Raw genomic sequence first — 15626 nt, forward strand, 5'->3', positions numbered from 1 at the left:
TAACCACAAAGACACCAGAATACTATATTTAGTATTTGGCGCATGAGCGGGAATAGTGGGCACCGCCTTAAGTCTTCTAATTCAAGCAGAATTAGGCCAACCAGGAACTCTGCTAGGAGAAGATCAGATTTACGATGTTACTGTTACTGCCCATGCATTCGTCATAATTTTCTTTATGGTAATACCAATCATATTTGGGGGTGTTGGCAACTGGCTAGTCCCTCTGATGATTGGTGCCCCTGATATGGCATTCCCCCGGATAAATAACATGAGCTACTGACTTCTCCCCCCATCTTTTCTACTCCTATTTGCATCTTCAGTAGTAGAAGCCAGCGCTGGAACCGGCTGGACAGTTTATCCCCCTTTAGCAAGAAACCTAGCAGGAGCCTCTGTGGATCTAACCATCCTCTCACTCCACTTGGCAGTTGTTTCTTCTATTTTAGCGGCCATTAACTTTATTACAGTTATTAACATAAAACCCCCAGCCTTATCCCAATATCAAACACTCCTTTTCATCTGATCAGTCCTCATTATGGCAGTCCTTCTCCTCCTTTCTCTCCCAGTCCTAGCCGCTGGCATTGTCATACTATTAACTGACCATAACCTCAATACTACTTTTTTTGACCCTGCTGGCAGGGGTAACCCTATCTTGTATCAACAATTATTCTGATTTTTTGGTCATCCTGAAGTCTATAACCTTATCCTACCAGGCTTCGGGGTAATCTCCCATATCTTAACCTATTACTCTGGAAAAAAGGAACCATTTGAGTATATGGGCATAGTACGAGCCATAATATCAACTGGCTTCTTAGGATTTATCATATGGGCTCACCATATATTTACAGTAGGAATGGACGTAGACACACGAGAATACTTCACCTCCACCACTATAATTATTGCTATCCCTACTGGAGTCAAGGTCTTTAGATGATTAGCTACACTGCACAGCAGTGGTATCAAATGATCTCCCACAATATTCTGAGCCCCTAGGATTCATTTTTCTATTAACACTAGGAGGTTTAACTAGCATTATACTAGCTAATTCATCATTAGACATTATTTTACAAGACATATATTATGGTGTAGCCCATTTCCACTATGTTCTATCAATAGGAGCGGTATTTGCCATAATAGGAGGCTTTGTCCACTGATTCCCCCTATTTTCAGGTTATATACTTAATCAGACCTACGCTAAAATCCACTTCATCATTATATTTATAGGTGTTAATTTAACCTTTTCCCCATAGCACTTCCTCGGCCTGTCGGTGTGCCTCGATGTTACTCTGATTAACCCGATGCATACACCACATGAAATGTTATCTCATCAGTAGGCTCATTTATCTCATTAACAGCAGTCGTACTAATAATTTTCATAATCTGAGAAGCCTTTGCTTCAAAACGGAAAGTTCTAACAACTGAACAAGCATCTACTAATTAAGAGTGACTGTACAGCTGTCCACCACCTTGCCACACATTCGAAGAGCCAATCTACGTGAAAACCTAAACGAAAAAGAAATTGAACCTCCAGAAACTGATTTCAAGCCAATCCCATAACCTGTATGACTCTCGATATTAGTAAAATCATTACATAACTTTGTCAAAGTTAAGATATAGGATAAACCCTGTATGTCTTAATGGCTCACCCAGTTCAGTTAGGCCTTCAAGACGCTATATCCCCTATTATAGAAGAACTACTCGGCCGGGCGCGGTGGCTCACGCTTGTAATCCCAGCACTTTGGGAGGCCGAGGCGGGCGGATCACGAGGTCAGGAGATCGAGACTGTGGTGAGACCCCGTCTCTACTAAAAATGCAAAAAATTAGCCGGGCGTGGTGGCGGGCGCCTGTAGTCCCAGCTACTCGGAGAGGCTGAGGCAGGAGAATGGCGTGAACCCGGGAGGCGGAGCTTGCAGTGAGCCGAGATCGTGCCACTGCACTCCAGCCTGGGCGACAGAGCGAGACTCTGTCTCAAAAAAAAAAAAAAAAAAAAAAAAAGAACTACTCACTTTCCATGACCACACTCTTATAATTATTTTCCTAATTCAGTTGCTGCAACTCTTAAGAATCACCTCCTGCTAGGTCTGATAAAAACTCTACTCTGGAAACAGAAAGAGGTCAGTGTGGGTTCGTTTCTACTTCACTTTCTTAATCCTAGGAAAGAAGGTATAGATTTCTCATGCTATGCAATCCAGCTGCGTATATGGGACACAATGTTAACCAGTGGAAATAATACAGACTTCATCCTTCAGGGGAATCTGGTTTGAGTCCAAGCTCAAATCCATACTAAGTGATTTGGGGCAAACTATTCAACTCCTGTGATCCGCTTTTTATCATCTGAGGATAATAACAGCCACCTTGCAGGGCTGGGCGCGGTGGCTCACACCTGTAATCTCAACACTTTGGGAGGCCGAGGCGGGTGGATCACTTGAGGTCAGGAGTTCAAGACCAGCCTGGCCAACATGGTGAAACTCCTGTCTTCGCTAAAAATACAAAAAAGATTAGCAGGGCGTGGTGGCGGGTGCCTGTAATCACAGCTACTCGGGAGAATGAGGCAGGAGAATCGCTTAAACCCAGGAAGTCGAGGTTGCAGTGAGCCGAGATTGCACCACTGCAGTTCAGCCTAGGGGACAGAGCGAGACTCCCTCTCAAAAAAAAAATAAATAAATAAATAAATAATACCCACCTTGCAGGATATAGGAAAAGAGTAGAAATATTAGTAAAGTATCTAGTTCAGTGCTTGGCACTCGGAAGTAAATAAATGGTACGTGGTGGTAGTAAGACAAACTCCATCTTGCAGGAACTTCATAGCATATATTACTACTTGACATGTAAGTTTAATGTCTGTCACCCCCCGCAAGAATGTTAGGTTTTTCAGGTCAAAGCTGAATCCTAGCATCTTGAATAGTGTTTAGTGCTAAACAGTTATCTGGCAAATGAATGGGTGAAAAAATAATAGGAAGACTGGGCTCATCAGACCTGATTAACCAAGTGCGCATCAAATACTTACGCATTATAAAGAACACAAAATGAGGCCGGGCGAGGTGGCCCACGCCTATAATCTCAGCACTTTGGGAGGCTGAGGCGGGCCAATCACGAGGTCAGGAGATCGAGACCATCCTGGCTAACACGGTGAAACCCCGTCTCTACTAAAAATACAAAAACAAAAAATTAGCCGGCCATGGTGGCGAGCGCCTGTAGTCCCAGCTACTCCGGAGGCTGAGGCGGGAGAATAACGTGAACCCGGGAGGCGGAGCTTGCAGTGAGCCCAGATTGCGCCACTGCACTCCAGCCTGGGCGACAGAGCGAGGACATGGTCTCAAAAGAAAGAGACAAAACTAGTCTTCGGCTGAGATGTCTCCAACATCCGCTGTCTCTCCATTTCCGCTGTCATTCTAGGGTAGGGTTTCAGAACCTCAGCACACTGACATTTTGAGCCAGATCGCTTTTTGAGTTCTTGGAGTTAGGGAGTGGGGTGGGGACCTTGTAGAATGTTTAGCTGCATCCCTGGCCTCCATCCACTAGATGTCAGTAGCACCCCTCAGTAGTGACAACAAAATTGTCTCCAGACAGTGTCAATTATGCTCTGGGAGGGGGGCGCTGGTTGAGAATCCCTGGTCTAGGGACATATTAGTGCCTTTGCTCACCAAAATTTTCCCTCCTGAAGTCCCCAAGACCTAATTCATCCTTTCCACAGATAATAAACACGAGAGACAGCTGGTCTCTATCCCTCCCAACCAGGGAAGGGCACCTGAGCCTAGGTATTGGAAATGCCGAAGAAAAATTTCATGTCCTCAAGGAGTGCAACATCAAAGACAAAAACTCCAGGATGAAGATTGATGACGCCACTATCCCCATCTTCTTGAAGCATCCTGATCCTGTGAACTCTCCGGTTCTGTCTGTAACATCTCTCAGGGTGCTCCATCTTAACCCGCCTAACGCTGTAATTTGTTTCTGGTGGGTTTATCCACTCCGACAGTTTGGAAGCTCGCTGAGGGTAAACAGCATTTCTGTGCTGTCTTCGTGTCCCCACCGCTCAGCACAAGGGCGCAATCGAGCTTTAGGAAACGAGTGTGTGTTTTCTCACCGTGAAGAGCAAGAGGCACCCAGCCCTTCAAAGGAGGCCTCACTGGGGAACCTGAACGGACTGGAGCTCCGAAGGGCAACAAAGCCGGCACTCCGGACTGCCACGTTCCCCACGCGTCCCCAGAGGACCCAGTTCACTCTGCATCACGCAGCCACTCCGAGTTTTTGCGTCCAGGAACCCAGAGTGCAATCTGAAAGCCTCAGGACAGAGACCGGAGCCGCAACCCTTAAGCCCCGCTTCACCAGAAAAGGCCCTCACGGGCACGAATCGCCAGCCACGCCACCTTTTCTACTGCGTCACGCCTGAAGCTGTTGCGGAGCACGCCGGAAGCTGTTGCGGTGCACGCCGGAACCTCAAGAGGGCCAGACGCATGCGCAGTAACTAAGCCTGAAAAGAGGAGCGAGTCGCGCAAGTATGGTACCAAAGGACCGCCCTCTTCGCCTGGTTTCCGCCCTTCGCTAACTGACAGCAGCTTGCGTCATATGCTGAGACCAATCACAATGCCTGAGAACCCAGGGCCTGGATCCAGCTGGGCATGCCATTCTGTTTTAGGCGTTAGGTGAGAATAGCCCTGATAGAAAACGTGGCGCTTGCTGTGTGCCATGAGTAATTGTAAACATTTACACACTAACTCATACTTACAGCAACCCTACTCAGTCAGTTATATTACCATTTTCATCTTCCAGACGAGGAAGCCAAAACAGAGTTTAAGTGACTTTCGTTAAGGACTAGAACTCGTATCTAATCCAGTGGCTTTTTTTTCCCCCACTCTAAGTTGTTTTTATTTCTTAAGTAAGTACTGCAAAACGTTCTCACTTAAAACTGAAGTCTCCACGCCAGTAATCCCTGCACTTTGGGAGGCCGAGGCGGGAGGATCACTTGAGTCCAGGAGTTCGATGCTGCAGTGAGACGTAATTGCCACTGCACTCCAGCCTGGGCGGCAGAGCGAGATTGTCTCAAAATAAATAAATGATAAATACAAATAATTAACAAAATATATTCATACTTTGCCTCTGAAATTACACTCCCTCCCTAGAGAAAATAACTGTTACTGAGGCAGAGGAATAGGGTCTGGAGGCAGGAAACCTAACCGATTCACGCTGACTTCTAGAACTAAATCAAAAGGAAAACCCCAACTTTCCCTTTCCCCACCTAAGTAAGGAAAGGACCCACGGCAAGGACCCACTGAAAGGACTGGAGGCTACTCCCTTTTTTTTTTTTTTTTTTTTTGAGACGGAGTCTCGCTCTGTCCCCCAGGCTGGAGTGCAGTGGCGCGATCTCGGCTCACTGCTAGCTCCGCCTCCCGGGTTCACGCCATTCTCCTGCCTCAGCCTCTCCGAGTAGCTGGGACTACAGGCGCCCGCCACCTCGTCCGGCTAATTTTTTGTATTTTTAGTAGAGACGGGGTTTCACCGTTGTCTCGATCTCCTGACCTCGTGATCCGCCCGCCTCGGCCTCCCAAAGTGCTGGGATTACAAGCGTGAGCCACCGCGCCCGGCCAGGCTACTCCCTTTACAAACCCCATCACCTTTTCTGCGTGGCAGACAAAAATTTGAAAGTATCAGATGCTTGCATAGCGTGTAACCTTTGTAACTTCACTTCAGCCTCTGGTTGCGCAAAGCAACCTAAGGGAACCTAGGGCGGATTACGGGCCACTACTTCATTTACATAGGGTGTACACCAAGTGACCAATAGGAAACCTGTAGAGGGTGTTTAAACCCCAGAAAAATTCTGGCACATGCTTGTTGAGCCCCTGTGCTCTGCGGGCTGCCACCTTGTGGAGTGTACTTTTGTTTTCAATAAATCTGTGCTTTTGTTGCTTCATTTTTTTCCTTGCCTTGTTTGTGTGTTTTGTCCAATTCTTTGTTCAAAACGCCAAGAACCTGGACACCCTCCACTGGTAACATTACTAGTGTGTATATCTTTCTGGTTCTTAATATATAATTTTTTTACATTTACTACATCTTGACGGTTTTTTCCATTTATATATATAATTTTTTGTTTTTTTCTTTTTGTTCATATATATATAATTTTTTAAAGCTGCATTTAGGCATGTACCACAATACATACTCTTTTTAAAATGTTTTTCCATGTTCCTCCCCACCTCCCCCCACCACAATATATATAATCAACCATTTCTCTTTTGGTGGACATAGAAACACTTTTCTAATTTTCACGTGTGTGTGATTCTGGATTGGGTATTCTGGGTATATTTTGAAGAGGGAGCTACTGGATTGAGATGTGGAGTGTGAGAGAAAGAAGAGTGGAGGATCATACTAAGGCTTCTATGTAGTCTTTCTGCCTTCAGTCTTGCCCCCCTTCATTCATCCATCATTTATGAAGGCCCTGGTAGCACAAAGGAGTAGTACCTCATCGGGATATAAATACAGGGAGTGGGATATGAAATAGGTTGATGACACTTCTAAGAAAAGTATGCCATCTTTGATTAAGAATAACCATGGAGGAGTTTTTTAAACACACGCATTTCTTACATAGATTATCTATTTTGATTCCTACAGTGTTCCTGCCACCTATTATAGTCATTTTACAGATGATGAGACAGAGTGCTATAAAGAGCCACTGACTACCCTAACTAATTATTTGCAGAGTGCACCCAAATACTGAAGTTCTTGACTCCCAGAGCGTTGAACTTTCTGAGGCACCTTGCTGCCTTTCTATTCAGAGGGCAGGGTAGTAGATGACTAAATGGACAGCAAAGAGAGAGAGAAAGAGAAAGCAGAGCCCGAGTGTGGGAAAAAGCAAGGGCAGAGCACTGCGTTGCATGTCAGATATATGTATATACATATATATATACACACATATGTATTTCTCTTTCTCTCTGTGGCCTGGGGGTTGGATACCCTTGTTATAAACCATTAAATAAAACAGAAAACCTTAATTGCATAAGATAGAACCAAATAAATGAATAAATTGAGTTTAATTAGTACCAGGATATTTACATAGTTTCAAAGTACTTCCCCATAAGACACTTATTAATTACAAAGAGGGAAACAATGGGAAAGCTGGTCAACACAACCTTCATTTAGTGATCCAAGTAACACCATTAAAAATGAAAACTGAAATATACACCCCCTGATAGGACACAATGAGAAGAATGCAATCTCGTATCTGTGATATTCCTGCCAAAGATGCTAACCTGAGTCTATGTGTGAAGAAATGTCAAACCCAAATGGAGACATTGTCTACCAAATAACTGGCTAACAATCTTTTATAGTGTGGGAATCATGAAAGTCAAGAAAAAAACTGAAGAACCATCTCAGACTGACAAAGACTAGAGACATGACAACTAAATGCAATGTGTGATTGTGAAGAAAATTCTTTTGCTATGAAAGGCATCGTTGGGACAGTTGGCAAACATTGAACGGGGTCTGCAGATTAGATAATGAAATGTATTAATGTTCATTAAAAAAAAATTTTTTTTGAGATGGAGTCTTGCTCTGTTGCCCAGGCTGGAGTGCAGTGGCGTGATCTTGGCTCACCGCAGCCTCCACCTCCCGGGTTCAAGCGATTCTCTTGCCTCAGCCTCCTGGGTAGCTGGGATTATAGGCGCGTGCCACCATGCCCAGCTACTTTTTGTATTTTTAGTAGAGATGGGGCTTCACTATGTTGGCCAGGCTTGTCTCGAACCCCTGACCTCAGGTGATCTGCCCACCTCGGCCTCCCAAAGTGCTAGGGTTACAGGTGTGAACCACTGCACCTGGCCCATTGTTCTAATTTTGATGGTTATATTGTGGCTCTGTAGGATAACGTCCTCGTTCGTTGAAAATACACCACAAGATATTTGGGGAAGACAGGGTATCAGGTTGCTAACTTACTCTCAAATGATTGGAGGTCAGGGGAAGTCTTTGTTTCATGCTTCCAACTTTTCTGTAAGTTTGCGATTGTTTTTACAAAAAAAGAGTATGCACAGCTTTAGAGTCAAGACGATTATGCTTTGATTCCCTGCCCTACCAAAGCATGATCTTGGGCAAGTTTCCTTTTGTGCTGCAGTGTCCTCATCTTAAAATGAGGACAAGCATATGCAGTGAGCCGAGATCATGCCACTGCACTCCAGCCTGGGCGACAGAGCGAGACTCTGTCTCAAAAAAAAAAAAGAGGACAAGCATTATAGCACGTGGCTCATGGACTGTGAGGATTGAATGAGTGGAAGTGTATAGATTTTAGATCCTCATCTAGCACATGGTGAGTACTCAGTACACTTAGCCACCGTTGGTCAAATAGACTAGACCTTTTTGCAAAGTCATTAGTAGAGCTTCCAAATTAGTCTATTATTTAATTTTGTATCTATTTGAGACAGAATCTCACTGTGTCACCCAGGCTGAAGTGCAGTGATGCAATCACAACTTGCTGTAGTCTTGAACTCCTGGGCTCAAACGTTCCTCCTACCTCACCATCCTGAGTAGCTGGGGATATAGGCAAGCACCACTACACTCAGCTAATTTTTAAATTTTTAGTAGAGACGGGATCTCACTACGTTGCCCACGCTGGTATTAAACTCCTGGGTTCAAGTGATCCTCCCTCCTCGGGCTCCCAAAGTGCTGGGATTACAGTTGTGTGAGCCACTGCATCCTACCATAGTCTCTAATTCAGAGCTCACATACTAAAGTGTGTATGCATCAAGCCAAAGTCACTTTTCAATTTCTATTTCTTCCCAGTTCCCTGATTCTAATCTTTCCTAATCTTTCCTGGACTTGAGCCTGAAGGCTGAGAGAATGGAAAAGGATTGACTGTCTTCATTGGCAGCTTCAGAATTTGCTCATTTGAGGTATTCAGGAAGCCTTTGATACCTTAAAGGAAAGGTATGGGATCCAGACAGACTCTGAGAAGGGCTCTATGCAATGGGCTCTCAAACACTTAAATCCACTGAGCAGATGAGCATATTCAAATGCTTTTCATTTCCATTTTACTAAGGTTGGTGAATCTTTCATAGGTCTTGGTGGTTTTAGTGTTTTGTTGTTGTTGTTTGTTTGTTTGTTTGTTTGTTTTTTAGACAGAGTCTCATGTTGGCCAGGCTGGTCTTGAACTCCTGACCTCAAGTGATCTGCCCACCTCATTCTCCCAAAGTGCTGGGATTACAGGCGTAAGCCATTGTGCCCGGCCTTTGGTGGCTGTTTTGTCTGTCATTTCCTGAATTTCCAACTGAACAAGACACCAAACATATTTTTTTTTTCCTGGACACCTAGAAATAGGACTCCAACCTCTCAATAACAAGGAGCTTGCTTCATATTTGCTTCTTTTCCTCCCAAATTTTGGCCTTGTTTCATGCACACCATTGAGAATGGAACATAAGCATATGTGTGTTGACGAAGTTATATGCAACCCCTGTGATGTATTCATTTCCTCATCATAGCCAGACAGATTGTTCTTCTCCCTCTAATTCCCTGTGTCTTACCACACCCAGAACTCCGTGTTAGTTACAAAATGTCCAATTTTTTCCATATGGAGGCTCTACAGCACTCATATGTCTCAGGAATACCTGTCCATTTTCTTCCTATTTCCCCCCAAGTTATTTCACAACTTAAATGAATTGACTGGAGGATACAACTGTTCAGTCTCTTGGTACTGTTTCATAAATTAATCAGCTGGCATTTTGGTTTACGTAACAGCTTTAGGAGCTTGGTCATTGTGAACCTACCTCTTGAGAACTTGACCTAATCTGAGTGTACCAATCAATGAAAATGTTGAGCCTGGCCATGTGCGATGACTCACACCTGTAATCCCAGCATTTTGGGAGGCTGAGGAGGGTGGATCGCTTGAGGCCAGGGGTTTGAGACCAGCCTAGCCAACATGGTGAAACCCTGTCTCCACCAAAAAAAAAAAAAAAAAAATTGGCCTGGCATGGTGGCATACACCTGTAATCCCAGGTACTCAGGAGGCTGAGGCACAAGAATTGCTTGAACCCAGGAGACAGAGGTTACAGTGAGCTGAGATCGCCACTGCACTCCAGCCTGGGCAACCGAGCAAGGCTCTGCCTCAAAAACAAAAACAAAAACAAAAACAAAAAACAACCAGTGTTGAGCCTGCAAGACTCTGTACTTTAATAAATTCGCCAAGATAATGTTACCAGTTGTCTACTTCTAGAGACATATTTGAGTATTGCTGTATGAGGAACTGGCAAAATGGATTTGATCTGCTATTGGAAAAACAAAATCACGACAGGACAGTGTGATTAGATGTCTTTGGAAGGAATTATGGGAATGTGGAAAAAGGAACATTTATCATTGTTTGTTCAATGCTGTCCAAGGGATGGGATGACCCCAAAGTGGCAAATATGAAAACGGTCCATTTGGCAAATATAGTTCTTAGCAAGGTAAAGGAGGACTCATGAAGCTCATTAATTATATTTGCTAAACATTTATTGAGTATCTACTATGTATAAGGCATGTGTTTCAAAATTATAGGGACACAAAGCCAAAGAAAGGCCCTTTTGAACTAGTTCTAAAACCTATTGATTCCCTTTTCTATGGTAATGTAGTTGTCATGCAACTTTCTTATATTAATCTGGCTTCTCTGTCTGGGAAAATAGTAAATGAACTGTGGCATCAGGTGGGGATCCCTTTGACAATTCTAGGAATGTGCAGAATCACAAATTGGCATTCTGATCCCAACATGTGAGTTCCTGAAAGATGAGTTATTGTGTGCTGAACTGATGGCTGAATGTTAGGAACTGCAGGGCTTCAAGACTAGATCTTGAGGCAAAGAACATACTTTATGGATGGATGATCTTTCCTGGGGTCTTAAATTTGCATAAAGAATCTTAGGACATTCCATTATCCACTGACCAGACTAGCATACCCAAATGCTGGTAGGACATCTGATGTCTAGGACTTTCGGGTGGGATGATTTCAATAAGACAGTAGCAAGGGACCCTCTTTGCCTAGAATCAAAAGGCAAATGACCTTTTTATTTTGTTTTGTTTTATTTTTGGAGACGGAGTCTTGCTCTTGTCACCCAGGCTGAAGTGCAGCTGGGCAGTCTCAGCCTCAGCTGGGCAGTCCTGCCTCAGCCTCCCAAGTAGTTGGGACTACAGGTGTGCACCACCACCCCCAGCTAATTTTTGTATTTTTAGTAGAGACGGGGTTTCACCATGTTGGCCAGGATAGTTTAGATCTCTTGACCTCGTGATCCGCCCGCCTCAGCCTCCCAAAGTGCTGGGATTACAGGCATGAGCCATTGCGCCCGGTCTACTTGTTCTTTTCATCTAGGACTTAAGAGAGCTGAGGAACTGATTTACTAATCTGATAATTAGATCATCTTTCTTTTCAGAAGTTCTTCCTGAAACCCATCCTACTACCTCCTGCCAGTACAAGTGCTTGTTCCCTTGTGTCCCTTTAGGGAAAAGAAATAGACAGGGCCGGGCGCAGTGGCTGATGCCTGTAATCCCAGCACTTTGGGAGGCCAAGGCAGGCAGATCACTTGAGGTTGGGAGTTCGAGACCAGCCTACCCAACATAGTGAAACTCGTCTCTACTAAAAATACAAAAATTAGGCCGGGCGTGGTGGCTCACGCTTGTAATCCCAGCACTTTGGGAGGCCGAGGCGGGTGGATCATGAGGTCAGGAGATCGAGACCACGGTGAAACCCCGTCTCTACTAAAAATACAAAAAATTAGCCGGGCGTGGTGGCGGGCGCCTGTAGTCCCAGCTACTCGGAGAGGCTGAGGCAGGAGAATGGCGTGAACCCGGGAGGCGGAGCTTGCAGTGAGCCGAGATTGCGCCACTGCACTCCAGCCTGGGCGACAGAGCGAGACTCCGTCTCAAAAAAAAAAAAAAAAAAACAAAAATTATCCGGGCGTGGTGGTACATGTCTGTAATCCCGGCTACTCAGGAGGCTGAGGCAGGAGAATCACTTGAACCCAGAATGTGGAGCTTGCAGTGAGCTGAGATAATGCCATTGCACTCCAGCCTGGGCAACAACAGTGAAACTCTACCTCAGAAAAAAAAAAAGAAAGAAAGAAACAGAAAGACACTGCTCATCTTCCTCCAAAGTTATTTGGTCTGTGGGGGGCTGGTATTAAACAAAGTGAACAGGGATTTTCCCCCTCCCCAAATCCTAGAATTCAAGAACTAGAAATGGGGGAGTTTGAATCTTAAAAGAAGTCAATTAAGGATGAATGCAAGAAAAAAATACATAGTTAATAGTAAATTTATGGAAATTATTACTCCTAAGAGACATCACAGTTTAAAAACACTAAAATTTGGCCGGGCATGGTGGCTTGCACCTGTAATCCCAGCACTTTAGGAGGCCGAGGCAGGAGGATCACAAGGTCAGGAGACCAAGACCATCCTGGCTAAGAAGGTGAAACCCCGTCTCTACTAAAAATACAAAAATTAGCCGGGCATGGTGGCGGGTGCCTGTAGTCCCAGCTACTCGGGAGGCTGAGGCAGGAGAATGGCGTGAACCAGGGAGGTGGAGCTTGCAGTGAGCCAAGATTGCACCACTGCACTCCAGCCTGGGCAACAGAGCAAGACTCTGTCTCAAAAAAAAAAAAAAATTTAAATTTAAATTTAACAAACACAGATACCATGCATGATTAGGGAAATCTAGGCTACTTGGAAGGGACTTTAACTTTTGATGTTTGCATCAGGGAAAACAACCAAGCTCCTTTAAAATGTATTTTCTAATTCTGCTGTCAAAGAAAGAATTGTGGCTGAATGGACCATGGGCTGAGTCAAGGTGGCAGTTCTAATAAGCCCAGGATCTTATAAAATAGGGGGAAAAAAAAAGACTAAATGCTTGGCAGTACATCAAATAAATACAAAAATTCAACAGCACAAATTTAGACTGGAAAAGGCTAGAGAAGCACAAATATCCCAGGAGTACAAGGAGATCAAGGTTACACCTCTCTGCAAGCTGAAGGCAACTTGCAATGGGTGTCCCAGAGAGAAAAATGAACAAAAGGAGGTTCCATGTAAGGGCGGGGGAGTAAGCTTTCTGCTGTGTACCGCATTAGCAATTCCTTATCCCAGCGTCTTACCTGATTTGCCTAGCATTTTAAAAAGGATAACGGAGTACACAGATTTTTAAAGAAGAGGGAGAAGGAGGACATAGGTCTTATGAAGTATGGCCAAGACGGGAGACTTGCTTAGGAGGAAATAGTTAAAGGGAGAAGTGGGTTTTTTACTTCCAATTATTTTTTTCTCAGACCATTCTCCATAACAAATTTTCTTCCAATTAATGTCTTCACTATTATGAGATTTTTAAAATTTTTGCTTCATAAGCAAGTGCTCTCCTTCTCTATGGAAAGCAAAAAAAATAGGGAGGCTGAGGCAGGAGAATCGCTTGAACCCGGGAGGCAGAGGTCGTGGTAAGCCGAGATCGTGCCACTGCGCTCAGGCCTGGGCGACAGAGCAAAACTCTTTCTCAAAAAAAAAGAAAAAGAAAAAAGTCTTAAATTCAGAGCAGGAGAAATTGCGATTGGGCATTTTGAGATGTTGGTGTGATAAAATATTGATTAAATTCTTTGGCAAGAGAAAAATAAGGTATGCTTAGAGATTTGCCTGCCTGAAGGCGCTGAATATATCTTTTTTTTTTTTTTTTTTTTTTTGAGACAGAGTCTTGCTCTGTCACCCAGGCTGGAGTGCAGTGGCGCAATCTCGGCTCACTGCAAGCTCCGCCTCCCGGGTTCACGCCATTCTCCTGCCTCAGCCTCTCCGAGTAGCTGGGACTACAGGCGCCCGCCACCACGCCCGGCTAATTTTTTGTATTTTTAGTAGAGACGGGGTTTCACTGTGGTCTCGATCTCCTGACCTCGTGATCCGCCCGCCTCGGCCTCCCAAAGTGCTGGGATTACAAGCGTGAGCCACCGCGCCCGGCCTGAATATATCTTTTTTTTGCGGGGGGATGGAGTCTCGCTCTGCCCCCCAGGCTGGTGTGCAGTGGCGCGATCTCAGCTCACTGCAAGCTCTGCCTCCCAGGTTCACGCCATTCTCCTGCCTCAGCCTCCCAAGTAGCTGGGACGACAGGCTCCCGCCACGACGCCCGGCTAATTTTTTGTATTTTTAGTAGAGATGGGGTTTCACCGTGTTAGCCAGGATGGTCTCGATCTCCTAACCTCATGATCCACCCGCCTCAGCCTCCCAAAGTGCTGGGATTACAGGCGTGAGTGAATATATCTTAAGTTCTTTTTTTTTTGAGTCAGGGTCTCACTGTGTCACCCAGGCTGGAGTGTGCAATGACAGCTCAGTGCAGCCTCAACCTCCTGGGCTGAAGCAATCCTCCCGCCTCAGCCTTCAAAGTGTTAGGTTCACAGGCGTGAGCCACTGCACCCAGCCTATACCCTAAGTCTTTTACGATCCTTTTCTGCTTGAGGACTCTGTTCCCAGAACAGAGTTGTGCCTGCAAAAGGGTTTTTGTTTGTTTGTTTCATGTTAAGAATTTCCCAGCTTCCTCCTGGACCATTCCAGAGATGACTTTTGTGAAGGGGTTCTTAAAATTGTTGTTTTAAAACTTCCCTTTGGGGCCGGGCACGTGGCTCAAGCCTGTAATCCCAGTACTTTGGGAGGCCAAGGCGGGCGGATCACAAGGTCAGGAGATCAAGACCATCCTGGCTAACACAGTGAAACCCCATCTCTACTAAAAATACAATTAGCCGGGTGTGGTGGCGGGCGCCTGTAGTCCCAGCTACTCAGGAGGCTGAGGCAGGAGAATGGCGTGAACCTGGGAGGCGGAGCTTGCAGTGAGCTGAGATCGCGCCACTGCACTCCAGCCTGGGTGACAGAGTGAGACTCCGTCTCAAAATAATAATAATAATAATTTACTGTAATATTTCTAGGTATGCATGTTTTTCCCCCTTTTTGGCCTTTATTCTTATCTATCCTATATACTCTTTTTGTGGTGTTCTTTTGTCTTTAATCCTGGGACATTCTTGGTCATTCTTCAGATATTTTCTATATTAATTATTGTTTGTTTTTCTCTCCTTCTGATACTCCTTCTCACACAAATGCAAGGAGAATGTTTCCATTTCTTCTTCCCACTCCATAGCTAAGCTGTGTGTGTGTGTGTGTGTGTGTGTGTGCGCGCGTGTGTGTGTGTCTTCTCTCCCATCCCTTCCTGATGCCTTCTAGAGGTGTTCCTCTTTCTGATCTTTCTGCTTACCGATTCCTTATTTGACTGTATCCTTTGGCTCCGTCACTGAGCCAAGATTGTGCCATTGTACTCCTGCCTGGGCGACAAAGCGAGACCCTGCCTCAAATTAATTAATTAATTAATTAATTTTCCCAGTCAGCCCAACTGTTTTATTTCATGTGTCTTTATTTCATGTGTTGTGTTTACTATTCCCTGTGCACATCAGCTACCTTGGTGATAAACTGAGTGAAGGAAAGACCAACGGTCAGGCCCCGGCTGTGCTCCACCAGGCAAGTTTAGACAGGGAGTGGGGCAACACCCTCAGAGCATAGTACTTCTGGCAACACTCTCTGGGCTTGAACTCTTCCTATTTGTCAACCCTGTTTGTCATTGCTCCACTAGGGACCCTGCCTTCAGTTAACATGCTATGCTTCTGATTTGGGTATGTTCTTTTCAAG

Source organism: Hylobates moloch, unplaced genomic scaffold, assembly GCF_009828535.3.
Source record: "Hylobates moloch isolate HMO894 unplaced genomic scaffold, HMol_V3 SCAFFOLD_23, whole genome shotgun sequence".
NCBI lineage: Eukaryota > Metazoa > Chordata > Mammalia > Primates > Hylobatidae > Hylobates > Hylobates moloch.